Consider the following 17,765-nt stretch of genomic DNA (forward strand, 5'->3'; position numbering starts at 1 on the left):
TTTGTGTTTTTGCATGAATTGACACAGTGTTCCTTTTATACTGTATTGTATTATATAGGTATACAATGATTTGTTTATCCATCCAGTCCTTGAAGTGTATTTGGGTCGGTTCTTGTATTTGGCTACTATAAATAAAGCTGTTATTAATATTCATGTAAAAGACTGTGTAATCACATATTTTATTTCTCTTGAGCAAACACCTAGGAGTGGACTGCCTGGCTATATAGTCAGTGTTTGTTTAACTTTTTCATAAACTGCCAATTGCTGTCCAATGTAGTGGCATCATTTTACATTCTTACCAGCAGTGCGTGGAACCTCAAACTGTTATAGTTGACAATATTTTCTAGAGTCGAGCTTTTAAAAAATAATACACAATGAAATGTGTATTATTTCATTGTGATTTGTTTTCCTCTGCCTCCCTTTCTCTCTTGCTTGTTTTCTATTTCATTCCCTATGTAATCTTTCCTATTTTCTTAAATTTTATTTTGTTTTGTTTTCTTTTGCTTTCAGTATCTAGTTTCATAATTTGTTTTTCTCGTTTCTTAAGATGAAAGCTATGGTTTTTGATTGTGATCATATTTTCTAATATAGAAATTAGTTCTATAACTTTTTCACTAAGTACTGCTTTCGCTGCCTCCTACAAATTTTAATGTTCTGCTTCTATTTTCATCTAGTTTCAAATACTTCTAAAATTTTACTTTTGATTTCACCTTTGATCCATTGATTATTTAGAATCATGTTTAGTTTTTAAATATTTGGGTATTCTCAATATTGTTTTGTTTTGTTTTTCCCTGTTATTGATATTTACTTTAATTCCACACTATAATAAGAGGACATACTTTGTATGGCTTGAATTGTTTTAAATCTATTGAAAAAATTTTTTACAATGCAGAATATGGCCTATGTTTGTAAATAGTCCATATGCACTTGTAAAGGATGTATATTCTGCTGCTGTTCTTCTTAGGAATATTTAACAAATATAAATTAGGCAAAATTAATTGATAATGCTGTTCAAGTATTCTATATGTTTTTAATTTTTTATCTCTACTTGTACTGTTCATTACAAGATTAAACTATTGAAACCTCTAACCATATTTGAGAATTTGTCTACAGCACAATTTCTCCTTGCAGTCCTATCAGTTTTTGTTTCAATCACTTTAACACTCTTCTATTAGGTGCATACACAGGATTGCTATGTCTGTGAATTGACCCCTTATCATTGTGACATAATACTCTTTCTCTCTGATTAGACTCTTTTGAAGTCTCCTTAATACAATACTAATGTATCCACTCCAGCTCCCTTTGATCAATGTTAGCATGATTTCTTTTTTCCAACCTTTTACCTTTATTTGTGTATGTATACTTAAATGACTCTTTTTTGGCAGTATATATGGGCCTTTATTTTAAGCCAACCTGATAGTTTCATAGAGGACTCAATTATGTACTGATCAGTGTATGCATCTGAGGAAATACCCAAGGGGGGGTGGGGAAGAGACACAAAGAAACCCAAAAGGATTAGCAGGAACAGTGCCCAGAAATCAGACAAGGCCAACATCAGCGGCTCTAATCACTACCAAGACCCAAACTATCATATATCAGGGAACATTATGCTAAGTAGAAAGGTCTTACCTTACCAGCAGGAAGAAAAAAAAAATTCTAGATTAATGTAATTCTGATTTCATCTAGAAAACCCAAAAGACCTGAGAGGGTCAAATGGTTTCTACTTAACTTATTGTGTCAAAAAAGGAGTTTAAATATATTTACAGGAAAATAAAAATATCCAGCATCCAACAAAGTAAAATTCATTTATGAAATAAAATCAGAAATTACCATAAAAGTAAAAAATAAAGAAAAAACAACTCATAATAAGGAGAAAAAAGATCAATAAAGTGAAACTGACCCATAAGTGATAACATTGGTAGAATTAATAGAAAAGAACATGAAAAGCTCTATCTATATTCCATATGTTCAGGAAGCTGCAAGAGCGATGCAGACATTTAGGATTCCCTCCCTGTGCAGCTCCCTGGGGTTTTTTTGGGGTTTTTTTTGTGTGTGGTTTTTTTTTTCTATTCTGCACTGTGTACTCTTTCCTCCTTGGCTTCCCGTGACTCCAGGCTCCATCTCCTCAACCAAGGAACACTGTGGGCTCTGCACAAGTTTCCCATCCTGAACTTCTCCTTGACAATTCCTTCACATAAAAAGCTGGGGCCAATGTAGGGCTCAATTCATGTTTCCCTATCTCAGAAAACACTGTTCTTCATTGTCTGTCATCCAATGACTTTAGTGTCATTATTTTAGATAGTTTGCTTAGTGCTTTAGTTATTTCTGTGTCTACTTTAAAATATATGTTTTACTTCAAAGAATTGATTTGAATTATGTGGAGACTCAAAGTATAATTTCTAAATCATCTTTTGATTTATGTCATAATTTATTTTAAAATTATGGCTCATCTTAGCATTTTGAACTGATGTTCTGTCTTTCCTATTGATAAGTATTTTCATGTCAGTTTTTTTCTGATTCACTCTCCCTCAAAAAAAAAAAAAAAAAGCGTATAAAGATTAGTATCTATACATATATGTAGTCAGTTTTATTTCCCTTTTCCTCATGATATATGTGAGTCCCTTTCATGTATTTAAATCACCTTTGTGCTAGGGATATCCTATGAATAAATCCTGTCTGCTTCTGAGTACCATTGTCTACTACTTCAAGCATGAGTCTACACTTCCTTAACAGGTTTAGATGTTATTGAGGTAGAGCAGCCCAATAGAGTTCAACTAAGATTCTCTACATATCCCCATGAGCACTTTTATCCCACTGATTTTAGGGGGTACTGTGTAATGAGAGGATATTTTGCAATGGTTTGGAAGAGTATATAGTCTCTTAAGCTTTATATCTAAAAGAGATTTACATTGCACTTTTCACAAACTTTAGAGCTGACACAGGAATTTCTAAATCATTGAGATTTAAATCTGAATTTTAATGTAAGGATTGGATATCCAAGAACACAGCCCCACCTTTCTTAACAACTGTGTAAATATTTAAATGACTTCCCAGCCAGCATGGCTCAGGGGTTGAGCGTGGACATATGAACTAGGAGGCCATGGTTTGATTCCCACTGGGGTGCACAAGTGGGTTGCGGGCTCGATCTGAGGGAGGCAGCCCATAAATGACTCTGTCTCATGATTGATGTTTCTATCTCTCTATCCCTCTCCCTTCCTCTCTCTGAAATCAGTAAAAACACATTTAAAAAAATATTTAAATAACAAATTATATGAAACTTAAAACTTCATAGGGAAACAGGTGCAGAAGTTTTTATTTATTATTATATAATCTAAGGAAAGAAAATTACACCTAGAAATCAAAAAATGTGTAGCAGAATTAAACATCAAGTTTCATTAATGAACAGGTAAAGTTGTTATGGGAAAAAACAATGATATTTTGAGAGATTGTAGTAAGCAGTTAAAGAATATTAACTTCTAGGAAAATCAGAACTATGAAGTCATTCTATTTTTATTTACACACAACAAGAACTCTCTTCTGCCAAAGTGAGATAATTGAGGAGACATATGAACCAAGAGTACATTTGCTTGATCAAGAGGGATATGTAAAAGATGTGGAACACAACATTACTCTTTGGCCAATGGCTGGCTCTTTCAAGGGCATCATAAAAAACAAATACTTTGGCCATTAATCTAATTGACCTCACATGATTATCTTCATAAAATACAGGCTGACAAAAATTTTTTGTACAAATAAAGAATCTCTTGAGAATGAAAGGTAGTACTATTAAAAGTTTTACCAGATAGAAGTAAAAACCGGATGTTCTGTGAGCAAATCAATGTATCATTACTATACTAAAATCCTGCTTTAACTTGGATTTTCCCTACTCAAGAAACAACATATCAGATAAATTGCAAACTCTCCTGCATTCTTTTCAGAGCTCTTCATAATTTGGCTTCACTTCACTTACCTATTACTCTACTGCTGTCAGACGCTCATAGAAAAGAAGAATTTCCATGAGCTTTGCAGTGTGGCTGTCCTCGTAATGAATCATGGCAGTCTTCTACTTCAGCCAAGATCCCAGTGACTGTGTCAGGTTTTTATCTTTACTGTGAGGATGATGATAGATGACTTTCTGGGCTCCCATCAGCTTGTGATTTAGGATACTTTTTTTCTACCAAGACAGAGAAGAAGAAAGGTGAGATGTTCTCTTCCTGAGTTGAGACCATTGATGTAATTTGCGCATGATCTTGAGCAATGAATATGAGAGGAATATGCTATATGGGTAGTAGAGCTTAGCTTGCTGTATTAACAAGAGCTCAGCAAGATGCCAGGGGAACTCCCATACGCAAAGGGCTGAGTGGCTAAGGCTAACTGGGAAATATGAGCCAGAGGCAGTGAAAACCAAATATAAACAGTGCAATGGAGTAGGTAAGTGTGGATTATATGATAAAACTTTAACTAGGACAACAGGTGCCTTAAGATCACTCATTGTACACAAGCGGGTTTACAATAAGAGGAGTAGATTCTAATGGTAAGCGCATCGGAGACAACTGACAAACGCATTGCTTTCTTTGGCTCTAATCTGACTAGATTAGATTTGGAAAATGTAGATTGCTTGGGGATAAGGGTGAGTAGATCTGAGGAACTAGTCAAAAGAAAACAAGACAGGAACTAAGAGCAGCACGATTTTGAACAGATGGTAGATACTCAAAGCCTACTTACTGATGCATTAATAAAATAATTTAGACTTCCATTTGGGCTTTTGAGTGAGTACTTGCAAGTTGTGTTGACAACAGACATTTTAAACCTAGCTTCTGTTTCACCAACTTGCTGTTATTAGTGAAGGTAGCACTTTTTTGTGATGAAAGCTGCATAGATTTAGTAAGACTCCTATCATCTTGCCAGAAACCTTAATGTTGGATCCTCCTTACAACTGGATTGTGAACATTGATTTTTCTCACATCCTGCACAGATTTGGGAAACCGATTTGAATTTTGATTGACTGTGTGAAATAGGGAGTTATGCTAATTAACATGACAAAAACTTGTACTTTGTAGTTTCCCATTTCTGTGTGTTATAGATCATCTAAATTGATACATCTGCAGTTTTCCAATATTGCAATTGCTTTTTATTGAATTTACTTACAGATCCACTAATGTAAGAGCAAACACATCTGATTTATGAGGATAGTTCAGTTATTCTCAATGTATAGCCTTTAAACATTTTCTAGTATAATTTTAACATTGGCTGTGGTTTCCAGTTTTGTTTTGTTTTCCTTTGTCTTCTCTAATGACTATTTCTAGAGATTGCTTTAAAATCTAAGGATTCTTGCCATCATTGCCTTAGGCTACCCAAACATTCGCTCACTTCAGTTGGAAACACGTCACAATCATTTTAATTTAGGAAACTGAGGCAGAGTTGGTGGAGTATTCACTGCAGTAATAAAAATAGAATACTTAACCATTTTTTTTGTTTTATTTGTTTTTTTTTTTTTAAAGTGTCAGATACATTGGGTACCTAAAACTGGAAACTAAGGGCAGAGGAGATGGAGATGGTGAGATTTATTTTTTCTTTCTGATTATTTGAAGATGAATTTGTATTTAAAATGCTCTTTGTCTGACACTAATGTTTTGCTTTATTATGGTCCAACATTACCAAATACGTTTCCAAATACTTTTTTTTAAAAAATATATATCTTTATTGATTTCAGAGAGAGGAAAGGAGAGGGAGAGAGAGAGATAGAAACATCAATGATGAGAGAGTCATTGATCGAGCACACAACCGGGGCATGTGCCCTGACCGGGAATCAAACCCCAATTGTCTGGATCCTAGGTCGATGCTCAACTGCTGAGCCACGCCTGGCCGGGCCCAAATACTTCTTTTATGGATGCTCCATACTCTCTGGGTAGTTTCATGAGTTACCTCATGACCATTGCATTTATAGGCCAATCCTTATCTTTTTAATATTTCACAAATTCCATGTAGAATATCATAACCCTCTGATAATAATGATTCTATGTATCTATCATCTATCTCTATCTATCATCTATCTATCTATCATCTATCTATCTATCATCTATCTATATCTATCTATCATCTATCTATCATCTATCTATATCTATCATCTATCTATATCTATTATCTATCATCTATCTATCATCATCTATCTATATCTATCTATATCTACCTATCATCTATCTATCATCTATCTATCATCTATCTATCTATCATCTATCTATCTATCTATCATCATCTATCTATCTATCATCTATCTATCTATCTATCTATCTATCTATCATCATCATCTATCTATCATCTATCTATCTATCTATCTATCATCATCTATCTATCATCTATCTATATATCTATCATCTATCTATCATCTCTATCATCTATCTATCTATCATCTATCTATATCTATCTATCTATCATCTATCTATCATCATCTATCATCTATCTATATCTATCTATATCTATATCTATCTATCTATCATCTATTTATCATCTATCTATCTATCATCATCTATCTATCTGTCATCTATCTAATCTATCTATATCTATATCTATCTATCTATCATCTATCTATCTATCTATCTATCTATCTATCTATCTATCTATCTATCATCTATCATCTATCTATCTATCTATCTATCATCTATCTATCTATCTATATCTATCATCTATCTATCATCTATCTATCATCATCATCATCTATCTATCATCTACCTATCTATCTATATCATCAATCATCTATCTATCTAATCTCTTTAAAGTTGTCTTCTATCTAGTTGTTAGATTGTGAGTCAAAGCAATATAGAAAGACTGGCAGGGCAATTATTTTATTCCTGTTATATAGATGAAGAAACAGTGTAGTGGTAGGAATATACAGTTGGAGTTAGAAAGGTTTAAATATGAGTCCTTTCTTTGATACCTACCAGTTCAGCTACTAAGCCACTTTAAACGTCACATATCTTTAAAATGAGCCAAAAAAGCATTCTAACTTTATAAAATTATTATGAGAATTAAAGAAAACAGTACACATAAAATACTTAATATGAGGCTAACATTAGTAAACACAATACATTTTAGCTTTTTAAAGTTTTAATCTAATATAAAGGGACATGTTATAATTAGTTATTGGTTGTGCGTAGACTAAGATCTGTTTTTCCTTTTCTATACTGAGATCTTTCTAGCTTGGAGAACTGGCTAGCTACCTTGCTTAGCAAATTATCCAGCACACTCTATTCATAATCATTTTTTTGGTACTTGCTGTGAATTGTGTTATCTTTTCATATATCTTACATCTTCATTTAAGTTTTGCTCTTTGGATCATGTCTAATTCTGTCTTATTTCCTTTATTGGTTTAGTCTAGGGAGGGACCTTGGCTCACTGCCACGATACCGTCTTATGGTACATTTTATGAGGCAATCTTAGAGATGATGCATAACTAACCAGACCTTGGGTATCAAACAGCAAATTCCAAGTAATATGTGCTTTCATGACCTCACTCCACTCATTTTTCTCTGCTGAAGAAAAAAATGTTAATTTGGCTCAGTTTAAGTCTCTAATGATTAAGAATGACTAAAAAAACCTGAAAGTGACTGAATTTTCTAGCAATTGATTGGTTATGTTGGTTTTTTTGTTTTGTTTTTTCTCCCACTAGTTATATTTTCTGCTTAACTTAAAGGCTATTCCTGTGTTCTCTAGATCAGAGAGTAACAGCACCATACCTTAACCTATTCCCTCTATTTAATTCCTTCATATTTAATCAGTCTCCAAGCCATGTTTTTTATTGTTTTTTGGCTTATAGTTGTTAAATTGACCCCTAACTTTTATTTCTTCAGTTATGTTCAAGGATAGATTTTATGTCGTGTCATTAATAGTGGAGCAGCCTTCTACCTGCTCTTCCCGTTTCCTTTACTGGATACGAGTGGATATGACATTAAAACTCAAGATTTATCTTTCATTTTTGGTGTTTCTGTAAACCTTATGTAATAAATTGTTAGGTGTTTTATTAATCTTCATGAGCCTTTTTCCTTCTTGGGAGAATAGAAGTAACCTAAATTACAGAAGTGTAGTGCATGTATTTGGGAGTTCACTTTTCCACTCTAAACAACTACTCTTGTATTCACAAGAACACAATTCATGATAAGTTCAACTCCTCAGCACAATTAGAAATGTCTCCTTGACATGTTCCCACAGAATTTTAATATGAGCCAACAGAGGCTAAACATATTAAGTTTATATTGCATTTATATTATACATATACATGCATGGATACATTGTTTTGTTCTTGATCTCAAGTTATCTTCAACTCACCGCACTCACCAGACAGTATTAGGCAATACGTGTGAGCTGACAGTATGGAAGAGAAGAACAGTCATGACTTCAGTGACATTTCAAATGTTCTATTACGTAATTTTTTTTTTCCCTGCTTCAGTAAAGCCTGGCAAGATTTCACCTAGTGATCTACATTTACTTCTCTCTGTGATTATTTTATACATTCATGCAGATGTAGCCATGAGTTTATAAACTCTAATCTACGTCTTAAGTAAATTTTGCCCCTTTTCTTGTATTTCTAGTTTCCAGACTAAATCATTAAGATTCCAATAGTGGGTGATCTCATTTAATGTTATGACTTCGACATCACATCCCTTTCTATATGTTTTTATATATTATTTATAAATCACGCCAAAGTATATATTTCTATATATTAACTTCTGGGACAACTAGTTAAATGCCACCTTGGATGAAATGTACTTTAATTTTATTAATAGCATTGTTATATCTTATCCTGGATAATTACTCTTCACTTTTTTATTAAGCGAAAGTAAACGTTCATTATGTTCAGTTGATATTAACACTACATTGTCATTTAATATATTTTATTTTGTCTGAATTCTTTTCCCTTAACATAATATTAATGAAATAATCAGTGTAGCAATCTGAAGGAAGTTATATTGATTTCAAAGCAATCCACCACTCTATTCTTGACCCCTTTGCAGTATCTATTTTTTGTTCTTCAATTAATATTTGTGATGCTGGAATCATAACATTATAAAATTGGCTCAATATTGAACCTGGTAACCCGGTAAAATTTGGCATTAATAACATGCTACATAACTGAAAGAAGTAAATACTGTGTTTTTATGAACATGTGATGGTTTCCCTCTCTTTCTCCCTTCCTCTCTCTGTAAAAAAATCAACAAAAAATATTTTTAAAAAATACACATGAGCCCGGCTATTGTGGTTCAGTGGTTGAGCATCACCCTATGAATTAGGAGGTCATGGTTTGATTCCTGGTGGGGGCACATGCTGGGTTTGGGGCTCAATCCCCAGTAGGGGGTGTCCAGAAGGCAGCCAATCAATGACTCTCACATCATTGATGTTTCTATCTCTCTCTCCCTCTCCCTTCCTCTCTCTGAAATCAATAAAACACATTTAAAAAAAATTCATTTAAAAAAAATGAATACATATGCTATAGTGAGAGACAAAGAAGGACATGACATAATGATAAAGAGAACAATCCAACAAGAGTATATAAACCTTGTAAACATTTATGCACCTACATATGTAAAGCAAATTTTGATGTACATAAATGGTGAGATTGACAGTAATTCAGCCATACTAGATGTAAGCACACCATTGACATCAATGGATAAATCTTCCAGAGAATCAACACTAGATCAGATGGATTTAATTGATATCTTCAGAGCATTTCACTCCAAAGGAGCAGAATGCACATTCTTTTTAAGTGCACACAGAACATTTTCCTGTATAGATCACATATTCTGACATAAAACAAGTCTCAATAAATTTAAGAAGATTGAAAACATATCATGCATCTTCTCATGACCATAATGGTATGAAACTAGAAATCAATCACAAGAAAAAAAATTGAAAAACACACAAAGATATAAAAGCTAAATAACATGTTATTAAACAATGAACGGGTTAAGAATGAGATCAAGAAGAAATCCAGATACCTTGACAAAAGAAAATGAGAACATAATAACCCAAAATCTATGGGATACAGTAAAAGCAGTCCTAAGAGGGAAATTCATAGCACCACAAGCCTATGTCAAGAAACAAGAATGCCCTGGCCCATGTGGTTAACTGATTAGAGCATTGGCCCTCACACTGAAGGGTCACAGGTTAGATTCCTGATCAAGGACACCTACCTGGGTTATAGGTTTGCCTCAAGCCCCTGATCACCATTCCAAATGTACTACTCAAATCACATGCCAATTTAGATACCAAATGTGCTGGATGGACATCATCTGTAATTTTGATAAAAATACATCACTATTGTTAAGAACACGCTATAAAAGTAAATTCAACAAAATAATCTTTATGTAAGGCCCTGAGCTAACCACTAGAAGTCACCCAACCTATTGAACAAAATCTCACTTACGTTTAGGCAACATTGTTCACTTTTCCCCCCAGGTCTTTCAAAACGATTTTTGATGGTTTCTGTCATCCAGAAACTAGTTTGTAGCCTTATTGCCTGACTACACTAGTTTATCATAATTCTTGCAGTACTTACTGTGTCTCAGGCATCTTTTTGTAACTAATAACTTATAAAATGTGAGATATTAACTTTAACATTATTATAGTAAGTTAAACTTTTACTTAATGTAACTAATTTATACTCCAGTGTTATTTATTAAATAATAAAGAAAACATGAAATGGTCCATAATTTTTAAATGATGAAAGATGGCTATATTGTTATCATCACATGTCATGTATGGCTTGATTAAAAAAACACACTGATAAATAGAAAATCCACAAGCAATATGTGATATCGATTTGTGAGTTTTTTTTAGCAAGTTGTTTTTCATCTTTGCAAGATAATGTTGGAAATTATTTTATGTATTTATTTCTGCAAATTCATGTGAGATTTCCTAAGTTATATAGCCAGAATAAAAAATTACGAGTTATAGGGTGTGGCTTTTTTTCAAGCTTACTAAATATTGACAAAACGTTTTTCAAGCTGGTTATAGAAATATGCATGCTCTTACCACATTCTTTTTTCTTGTTCCTTACTCCTCCCCAGCTTGAGACTTGACATATAACATTGTATTACTTTAAATTGTATAACATAATTATTTGATATATGTATATATTGTGAAATAATTAGCACAATTAGTTTGGTTAACATATATCACCTAGCATAGTTACAATTTTTTTTCTTGTGATGCAAACTTTTAGCAACGTTTTTATGGCAGAGCAGTATTTCATCGCGTAAATGTATTGTTAACTATAGTCATCATGTCATGCATTACATCCCCAGAATTTATTTTATAACTGGAAATTTTCACATTTTCACCCATTTCCCCCAGACCCCTAACTTCCAACTCTGGCAAACATCAATCTCTGTGCTTCTCTGAGTTAGGTTTTTTTTTTGTTGTTTTTTTTTTTTGTTTTTTTAGATTCCACATTCCAGATCATAAAGTATTTGTCTTTCACTGTCTGACTTATTCCACTTAGCATAATGACTTCCATGTCTACCCATGTTGTTGCAAATGGCAGGATTTCCTTCTTTCTTTTCATCTCATAAGAGATTGGGGATCAGATGCAGAAGCTGCTTCTTTCCTTTGGATTATGTTCTCAGTAGACCTTTCTTTACTTTCATCCCACTTGTTGCTATTGTATGCATGACATGTCTTTTGGTCCACTTGTCTATCTCTATTCTGCCATTGTAGGAATCCCAATAAGTAAAATATGTGGTTATATTAAAATATGTGATTAAATATAAGACTAATTTTCTATAGATAAAGCAAATCTATGTATTCAAAATATGATTTTTCCCCCCAACCAAACTAACATATACAATTAACAGTCTATCATGATGATATGCAAATCTCTCCAGGAATTTCCATTTAGAGATTGTCTTTAGGTTCTGTCACCTTTTTTTCCCTCTTCATTTTGTTCCAGGGGGGTAGAGAGGAGAAAAAATGAAATAAAATTATTGAGACCATGATATAATTGATTCCCCCAAATAATTTCTACACTCAGTAGTTATTTATGGACTAATCTTGTTATTAAGATTTAGGAGTCAAAATAAGGTTTGATTTAAAAAAAATAGGACTTCTGCCTTTGTTTTCTTAAACTACTCTAAATATAGTTTTATAAAAGCTCTAGTAAACTTTGGGCAAAAGTATCATTACTGGAACAAACTATATAGGTTTATAGATTATAAAGTGAAAATATTTATTTGGATCTATTTGCTTTGCTCTCACTGTTAATCTTTCTAGTTTCTTTTATACATCTCACTCTGTATACATATTTTAATATCTCAAGTTTTCTTGCATCAATAGTTCAGTAATTTGAATTCAGGGATAAACGATCTTTAAGTATCTACTGATCTCTTACACTACAGTAATTTGCCTGCCAATTGGAGTCAATCCAGTATTGTCTTTCTGATGAGCTTGGCAATCTTCAGGTATGAGGGATGTGATGGACAATTTCTCCTTGCTGGCTTCATCAAGTAGGCGTCTTGGAATGTGCTGAGCTTGTGAAACAGGTATCCAAACTAGAAAATGGATAAGATTTCTAACTTAAATTGGCCATTACATGAAATGAACAAAAGTAGCTTCTATTTCCTGAATAAGGAGTGATTTCTTCCTTTCTGTGAATTGGATGGAAATCAATACGAGAGGTGGAAAAAAAGAAACTAATAGTAATCTTTGGGCTATGAGAAGCAGCACTTCCAAGATTGGTGTGAGACGTTGCAACTATGCGTTGGGAAAAGAAATAAGTTGCTTTTTCTTACATGATTGAAAATCTGCCTCCATGTAATTAAGCCTTATATCCCCTTATTCTTAGGAGGTCACTTGTACATGTGAGGTGAGGTCTACATTGTATAAATCAAAATGGAAAAGGCAATTAAATAAAGAACTGGGAAAGGGTTGACAGCTACATGGATTTCCTATTGTCTACTTGCTGTTATGTGCATTAAAATTATAATGTTTAATGCGTTCATAGTTGCAAAAAGTACATGCATGCACACATGCAGACACACACACATGCATGCCTGTTTTCTAATTTGGGGTCTCCCCCACGTGGTTTACCTTTCCAGACTGAATTCATTTTCTTTCTGTTTGTGTCAATCATCCCATTACTTTTGCTGCTTTAATAACATCTTTTCCTCTGAATCCTGTATTTGTCTTTTTGTACTTCTACTCTCATTACCCACAGTTCAAATCTTAATTGCATCTTGTCTTACTCAGTTTGCTAGTTTGCTTATAAAGGTCATGCTTCCCTTCTTTGTTATACTATAAGCTCACTGTGGATAAAGAACACAATTTTAATTTCTTAGAATTTTCCACAGTGCCTGACATACAGTGGTCATTTAGGGATAATTTTGTGCCAAACAAGTTAAAGGACATCCCTCAATGCTGAGCACATTAAAAATGTGTAAATGATTGTATTTTGATTGATCTATTATCATAATAAACCAACCATTTTTCTCTAACGGTGACCAAAAATATATAGTTAAAAAGTGTATACAGCCCTAGTCTGTTTGGCTCAGTGGTTAGAGCGTCAGCCCACAGACTGAAGGGTGCCAGGTTTGATGCCTGACAAGGGCACATACCTCAGTTGCAGGCTCGATCCCCAGCCCAGTTGGGGTGCATGTGGGAGGCAACCAATTGATGTGTCTCTCTCACATTGATGTTTCTCTCTCTCTCTCTTTCTCTCTCTCTTTTCTTTCCACTCTCTCTGAAAAGAAATGCAAAAAATATACTCGGATGCAGATTTTTTAAAAAGTATATATAGTTATGCACACAGTGAAAGTGAAGACACAATTTAATGAGTTTGGTTATAAAGTTAGTTCAAAGCTTTAAGTCACATATACTCAATATTTCTCTCATAAGTCTTTAAAAACACTTCAAAAGTACAAAAAATATTATTTTTATTATATCTCATAAACACAAAGTTCTTCCTCTCTCTTTTCTCTCTCTCTGTACACACCACACACACACACACACACACACTCATACAGGTGTCTTGGTGTTTTAACCATTTAAGATAACTAACACCTTCCTACAGAGAATGGGATTAGGATTATTGTTGGCCATTTAAAACCATTTAAAAATATTTTTGCTTATTTACTGTGCTTATTTACTTGTGTGTTCATATTAAGCCTCAAATTCTTAATCTGCATAATAGCGGATTTTTTCTTCATAGGGATTCAATGAGACGATGCGGTTGGAGTACCTCATCTGTGTATTTTCTGGATTCATTTATAGATTCATCCACTGGTTGAATAGATAGTGACACAATGCCTACTGTGTGTGGGCACTATTCTAGATACTTAAAACAAGAAGGTAGAACAGATCAAGGCAGACAGGTTCCTCCTCCCCCAAAGCTTCAATGGATTTGAGAGACAAAACATAAACATACAAAGTAAGCAAATATTAAACAGTGTTCATTCTGAGAATAACATTCAGTTGGGTGTGGGTTAGACTGTGAATACGCCAATGACTCTGTATAAAGGCCCTGAGGCAGAAAACAAGCCAGGTTGCAGTCTGGGGAGGAAGAAAGCTGGAAATTGGCTCATGCGGAGTAAAGAACAGAGTCGCTGTTGATATAACCAAAGAGGTAGTCAGGCATCAGATCATGTGAAACAGGAAAGGTCAAAATAAAAAGTTTGAATGTTATTTAAAATTTGAACAGAAGCCATTGGGGTTTCCAATAGGGACGTGACATGATGAGATAGACATTTTAGCAAAGGTTACTTAGACTGCTTTGCAGAGAGATAAGAAGGGAATCAGGGCAACTATTTCCCTGCAGAATTTCAGTCAAGAGATAATCTGGAATAGTCTGGCCAGCTGGAAGTAGAAATGAAGAGAAATGGATAGATTTAGAATATATTATAAGAATTAATTCTAAAGTGAGCAAGAGGATTAACTATGAGAAATTATGGTGTGAATCTACAGCGTGCCATGTGCTTTACTAATTATTCTCAACATCATCGCTCAAAAACCAGAATGACTATGGCTTATCATATAGCAGCTTAGCAGAGTAGTGGAGACAGATGGCCTGGCTATTGGCGAAGCTGTATAAACCTTCTGTGCTTTGGTGTTTTCCTCTATGAAATGGGTAATAATAATATTACATAACACAAAGAGTTGGTGGCATGATTAATATAGGCACAAACTCCGTGGCAACATTAGCACCATGCGCTTTCCCAGCATTTTCTGGGGCCTGCTGCAGCTTCAGGGCTGGGGCAGGGTGTTGCTTTCTCCTGGATCTGCGTCTGAGGCGGCAGAAGCAATGCAGGCCAGAGAAGAGAAAGTGAAAGAACCAGACAAGCACCAACACAGGAGAAATGAATTATAAAGCTCAGGCTTGGGAGAGGTTTCTCACCGCCATCCAGGCCAGGTCCCCCTCCTGCTGTTTCACCTTCCAAGTGCTGGTTTGGAGGGAAGGAGCATAGAGGGGATGCTTCCCGCAGGTTCCATCCGTCGATTCTCCTGGGAGGGTTCCATCATGGTTCGCCATCTGTTAACAGAGGGGAGAGATCCCCATTTCAAGCTGTTACTAGTAGGGGTGGATTTCTTGCGATATCCCAAGAAAAAGAATTTTCTGAGACTCATACAGTAGAAGGAGTGATTTTTATTTGCATGGAATTAAATCCCTGAGTTCCCAACGTCCCATTTCTCTTTGCCCCGCCATAGAAGAAGTGTAGCTGGGGCTTTAGTAGAGCTAAAATCAGAGCCCATGTCCAGAGTTTCCTTTCCATGTCTGCACAGCCCAATCCAGCATCAGGCTAGCTTAATTTGCGTTTCCCGCTGTAGTCCATCAGTCCATTACATGTGGGATCTGCAGGTCCACATCACTATAGAGGAAACAGGTGAATTCAAGGAAGCCAAGGAAGCCAAGAGCCAAGAGAGAGAATTCCTTTGTTTAGGGGATTATGTATTCCCAAGTTTTCATATACTTGCAGTGGCCACACCCATTCTGGCCAATAATTTCTTCTCCCAGGTATGACTGACAAGTACCTTCCCTATGTCACCCAACTTCATTGGGCATGCATCTCTCTTCCCTTTGTTGGCTCCCTTTCCCAGGTGTTTTGCAGGGAATTGGCAGGTGGTTCCAAGGTGGAAAGTCAACTTTAAGCCATATGTATAGTCCAAACCTGTATTTGATGCTTGTGAAGAAAAGATTTATTTATTAAACTGTTTATTCAGTAAAAATGTGTAATCTCTTTTATAGCTTAAATGATATGCCAGCTGAGGATACATTTACATAAAGATACAGGGAGTGTCTTGGGACAGAAAACTTTGCATGGCTGGAAATGATGCTTGCCTCCAGGGCTAAAAAATCCCAGTGGAAACAACTGGGATTTTCCACAACTCCTCAGAAATTATTTTTTAGGGAAGATTTAAACCTAAGGGTAAGGGGAAGGAGAAAAATCAGGGTGTACAATGCTGGACAAGGGTAATAATTTAGTGAAACATAGAGAAGGGGAACTTTTTCAATAATCTTTTTATACTTTATATGTTTAGTTATTTTGTTTCTGTTCCTATGCTATGATAAAAATTCTTTATTATATACTCAGGCTATAGTGGCCCGGAGAAGCATAGGTTATATGCATAGTTGAAACTGAAAGTAAGATGACATCTGCTATAATCAGCAATAAGGATGCATTGATACTTGGAGAAAATATTTCAGGAAAAACTAAGGGGATAATTCAAACACTCTTTTCACTCAGACTCTGGATCTAAGTAGTGAAAACAGTTTGAGGAAAAATTGTGTTTAGAGAGTGAGCAATACTTCAGTCAAGGAAGACAGGCCATGAAAAGTATCATTATATTCTTTCATTAATTCAACAATTTATTCAGCATTTCATTTCACTCATTCATTTTTTTATTGAAAATGTAGTGAGTGTCTATGATATGGAATAAAATGAAAACCCTCCCTTGTGCTTTGTGTATGAGAAGCACCTGGCTGCTGGCTTCTCTGTTTAAAGAGGGGGATGAGTTAAGGCTGCATTCTCCCTCCCCCCTTTCCTCCTGCTGTCTTTTAGTTGGTTTCAGGATGATTAAAGCTATGAATCCCCTTCGCCTCCTGCCCACTGTCATCGCTGTCATCGTCTCACTCCCTGTGCATGGACCCCCATCCTGTGTGCTCAGGCATGCTCAACTAGGAGCATCCCAGTAAAGATAAGACTGGCCTGTTACGACCGAGTTTAGAAAGCCTCTTTGTTGTATTTTAAACTCTGAACCTTTATAAGCTGTTACCTTTCCTGTAGAAGGGGCTCAGCCTTTGTAGTTGGACTCCTCTGGGCCCGCCCGAGTGAAATAAACCTCTTGAACTCCCAGCCTCCGAGCGCCGCTTTGTCTTTCCATAAGGTGAACGTCTCCAGTTCTGCAACATCTATAGCTGCTGGTCCTGGGAAAATAAGGAAATGATGCAGATCTGAAGCCTTTCTGAAACCTGGGACCATCCTCAATGAAGCCACAGGCAACACAAAGGCCCGTGGGCAAGAAAGAAGCATTTACTACTTGCAAGACAATGGGATTTTAAAGATGTTTGGAATGGAGTTTTATGGCAGCCCAAACTCATTAATACCTTAGCTTTTTTCTTTCTTTCTTTTAAGTCATGCCAATTTCCAATATTGAAACTGCATCTGAAACATAATTTTTACTTGAGGCTTAAAGAATTCTAGGACTGTGAATGAAAAGGAGGCTGTGTAATGAAATGGACAAGCTCAAGGGGGCCACATGCAGGCCTGACAAGCTCAGTGACTGAA

The sequence above is a fragment of the Miniopterus schreibersii genome, assembly GCF_964146895.1.
Source record: "Miniopterus schreibersii genome assembly, chromosome: 13".
NCBI lineage: Eukaryota > Metazoa > Chordata > Mammalia > Chiroptera > Miniopteridae > Miniopterus > Miniopterus schreibersii.